Below are 4779 nucleotides of genomic sequence, written 5' to 3'. Positions count from 1 at the left end.
GACAAGGGGCAGCACCGGTACAAGGGGCAGCACCGGGATAAGGGGCAGCACCGGGACAAGGGGCAACACCGGGACAAGGGGCAGGTCCCGGCTGATATACTCAGGCAGATCCTGACTGAACGGCTCTCGACGCTCATGGCTGGCTGACGGCTCTCGACGCTCATGGCGGGCTGACGGCTCACGACGCTCATGGCGGGCTGACGGCTCTCGACGCTCATGGCGGGCTGACGGCTCTCGACGCTCATGGCGGGCTGACGGCTCTCGACGCTCATGGCGGGCTGACGGCTCTCGACGCTCATGGCGGGCTGACGGCTCTCGACGCTCATGGCGGGCTGACGGCTCTCGACGCTCATGGCGGGCTGACGGCTCTCGACGCTCATGGCGGGCTGACGGCTCTCGACGCTCATGGCGGGCTGACGGCTCTCGACGCTCATGGCGGGCTGACGGCTCTCGACGCTCATGGCGGGCTGACGGCTCTCGACGCTCATGGCGGGCTGACGGCTCTCGACGCTCATGGCGGGCTGACGGCTCTCGACGCTCATGGCGGGCTGACGGCTCTCGACGCTCATGGCGGGCTGACGGCTCTCGACGCTCATGGCGGGCTGACGGCTCTCGACGCTCATGGCGGGCTGACGGCTCTCGACGCTCATGGCGGGCTGACGGCTCTCGACGCTCATGGCGGGCTGACGGCTCTCGACGCTCATGGCGGGCTGACGGCTCTCGACGCTCATGGCTCTCTGACGGCTCTCGACGCTCATGGCTCTCTGACGGCTCTGGCTGCTCATGGCTCGCTGGCGGCTCTGGCAGATCCTGTCTGGTTGGCGGCTCTGGCAGATCCTGTCTGGTTGGCGGCTCTGGCAGATCCTGTCTGGTTGGCGGCTCTGGCAGATCCTGTCTGGTTGGCGGCTCTGGCAGATCCTGTCTGGTTGGCGGCTCTGGCAGATCCTGTCTGGTTGGCGGCTCTGGCAGATCCTGTCTGGTTGGCGGCTCTGGCAGATCCTGTCTGGTTGGCGGCTCTGGCAGATCCTGTCTGGTTGGCGGCTCTGGCAGATCCTGTCTGGCGGGCGGCTCTGGCAGATCCTGTCTGGCGGGCGGCTCTGGCAGATCCTGTCTGGCGGGCGGCTCTGGTAGATCCTGTCTGGCGGGCGGCTCTAGCGGCTCCTGTCTGGCGGACGGCTCTGTAGGCTCATGGCAGACGGGCGGCTTTGCAGGCTCATGGCAGACGGGCGGCTTTGCAGGCTCATGGCTCAGACGGCGCTGGGGAGACGGATGGCTCAGATGGCGCTGGGGAGACGGATGGCTCAGATGGCGCTGGTGAGACGGATGGCTCTGGCCGGATACGGCGCACTGTAGACCTGGTGCGTGGTGCCGGAACTGGAGGCACCGGGCTAAGGATAAGCACCTTCCTACTAGTGCGGGGAGCAGGGACAGGGCACACTGTACTCTCAAAGCCCACTCTATACCTGATGCGAGGTACCGGCACTGGTGACACCGGGCTGAGGACAAGCACATCAGGATTAGTAGGGGGAGAAGATACAGTGTGTTCAGGGCTCTGGAGACGCACAGGAGGCTTAGTGCGTGGTGCCGGAACTGGAGGCACCGAACTGGATACACACACTACAGAGAGAGTGCGTGGAGGAGGAACTGGGCTCAGGAGACGCACTGGTAGCCTAGTGCGTAGTGTAGGCACTGTAGGTACTAGGCTGGGGCGGGGAGGTGGCGCCGGAAATACCGGACCGTGGAGGCGTACTGGCACTCTTGAGCATTGAGCCTGCCCAACCTTACCTGGTTGAATGCTCCCGGTCGCCCGACCAGTGCGGGGAGGTGGAATAACCCGCACTGGGCTTTGCACTCGTACAGGAGACACCGTGCGCTCTACTGCGTAACACGGCGCCTGCCCGTACTCCCGCTCTCCACGGTAAGCCTGGGAAGTGGGCGCAGGTCTCCTACCTGCCCTTGGCCCACTACCTCTTAGTCCCCCCCCCAAGAAATTTTTGGGTGTTACTTACGGGCTTTTTGGGCTTCTGTGCCAGACACGTTCCCTCATAGCTCCGGTTCCTCTCTCCGGTAGCCTCTGCTCTCCTCAGTGCCTCCAGCTGTTCCCATGGGAGGCGATCCCTACCAGCCAGGATCTCCTCCCATGTGTAGCAACCCTTTCCGTCCAATATATCGTCCCATGTCCATTGCTCCTTCCTTTCCTGTCCCTTACTCCATTTACTCCGCTGCTTGGCTCTATATTGGTGGGTGATTCTGTATTGGCGTTCCTCTCTCTCTTCATAAGAAGAGGAGGAGTAGTGATCGAGCCAAGGCGCAGCGGGTTGTGAAAACATGATGAGTTTTATTTATAAGACAAAACGAAACAAACTATACTTGAATAAACTAACAAAATAACAAAACGAAAATAGACAGACTAGTACGACGAACTGACATAACACACGCAGAACGAACGAACAAGTACTTACTACAAAAACGCACGAACAAACCGAAACAATCCCGTATGGTGTAACATCGACACAGACACAGGAGACAATCACCCACAAACAAACAGTGAGAACACCCTACCTAAATATGACTCTTAATTAGAGGAGAACGCAAAACACCTGCCTCTAATTAAGAGCCATACCAGGCAACCAAAACCAACATAGAAACAGATAACATAGACTGCCCACCCAAAACACATGCCCTGACCTAAACACATACAAAAAACAACATAAAACAGGTCAGGACCGTTACACACATAGAAGCACACACTACACGTATTGCAGAGACCCATGAATAAAGACACAGAAACACAGACAACACACACAGTGGTAGAAAAATTACCCAATTGTCATACTTGAGTAAAAGTAAAGATACCTTAATAGAAAATGACTCAAGTAAAAGTGAAAGTCACCCAGTAAAATACTACTTGACTTAAACTACTTAAACTACTTGACTTAAACGTCTAAACGTATTTGGTTTAAAATATACTTAAGTATCAAAAGTAAAAGTATAAATGATTTAATTCCTTGTATTAAGCAATCCTTACGGCACTAGAGTTTTTTAAATTTGTATTTACGGATAGTCAGGAAACACTCCAACTCTCAGACATCATTAATCAACAAAGCATGTGTTAAGTGAGTCCGCCAGATCAGAGGCAGTAGAGATGACCAGGGATGTTCTCTTGATAAGTGCGTGAATTGGACAATTTTCCGGTCCTGCGAAGCATTAAAAATGTACAGAGGACTTTTGGGTGTCAGGGAAAATTTATGGAATAAAAAGTACATTATTTTCTCTAGGAATGTAGTGAAGTAAAAATAAAAGTTCTCAAAAATATAAATAGTAAAGTATAGACAACCAAAAAAACTACTTAAGTAGTACTTTTTTACTTAAGTACCTTGCACCACTACACACACACAAACACACACACACACACACACACACACACACACACACACACACACACACACACACACACACACACACACACACACACACACACACACACACACACACACACACACACACAGAGCCAGTCATATTATTTTGATGGGGGCCACTGTGATGGGTCCATATTTGATCCCTTTTCCCCCTTATAGAGCTTCAGTAGGTATTTTCATCCAGCTAGGGGTTGTACAAACTACCACTGCTTTCGGTATGACCGTCTGGGGACAAGGGTAATATATAATCCCACGTGGTGTTTAATAAAACAATATGAAAATATGATCTTCCCCTTAATAGCTCTGGAGAACGGAGAGAGGGATAAATCAGCAGGGGAGGTCAGGGGCCTGGTCCAGAGTTTCCTGCCATGCAGCACTAGCTAGCATAGGGTTCTTGCCCTTTTCCCTCGGAACAGCCGTGTAAAACGATCAGTCGTTCCTCATTTTCCAACTTGTCAGAAAGGGGGGCTCAGATAATGGAGCTCTCTCGGTGACCTATTGAACCCAGGAACCGTGTGCTTCATGTGTTTTGTGGTAAAATATACAGTAAGTTCCATCCAGAGTGAGTTAGTTCCATGGTTCCGCTCATATCATGTGATCACTTGTTTTCGGGGGATGTCACATCAGCTTTCAGTTTAGAGTTCAGACATGGAACCTTTTGAAGCCCTCTGCTTGAGGAAGTTCTATTATGGTTCTTTATGTCCTCAGTACCAGTGAGGTTCTTTATGTCCTCAGGACCAGTGAGGTTCTTTATGTCCTCAGGACCAATGAGGTTCTTTATGACCTCAGTACCAGTGAGGTTCTTTATGTCCTCAGGACCAGTCAGGTTCTTTATGACCTCAGTACCAGTGAGGTTCTTTATGTCCTCAGGACCAGTGAGGTTCTTTATGTCCTCAGTACCAGTGAGGTTCTTTATGTCCTCAGAACCAGTGAGGTTCTTTATGTCCTCAGGACCAGTGAGGTTCTTTATGTCCTCAGGACCAGTCAGGTTCTTTATGACCTCAGTACCAGTGAGGTTCTTTATGTCCTCAGAACCAGTGAGGTTCTTTATGTCCTCAGAACCAGTGAGGTTCTTTATGTCCTCAGTACCAGTGAGGTTCTTTATGTCCTCAGTACCAGTGAGGTTCTTTATGTCCTCAGGACCAGTCAGGTTCTTTATGACCTCAGTACCAGTGAGGTTCTTTATGTCCTCAGTACCAGTGAGGTTCTTTATGTCCTCAGGACCAGTGAGGTTCTTTATGTCCTCAGTACCAGTGAGGTTCTTTATGTCCTCAGAACCAGTGAGGTTCTTTATGTCCTCAGAACCAGTGAGGTTCTTTATGTCCTCAGTACCAGTGAGGTTCTTTATGTCCTCAGTATC

This window comes from Salvelinus fontinalis, chromosome 11, assembly GCF_029448725.1.
Source record: "Salvelinus fontinalis isolate EN_2023a chromosome 11, ASM2944872v1, whole genome shotgun sequence".
Taxonomy (NCBI): Eukaryota; Metazoa; Chordata; class Actinopteri; order Salmoniformes; family Salmonidae; genus Salvelinus; species Salvelinus fontinalis.
The sequence above is the reverse complement of the archived record's forward strand: the minus strand, read 5'-3'. Positions refer to the sequence as shown.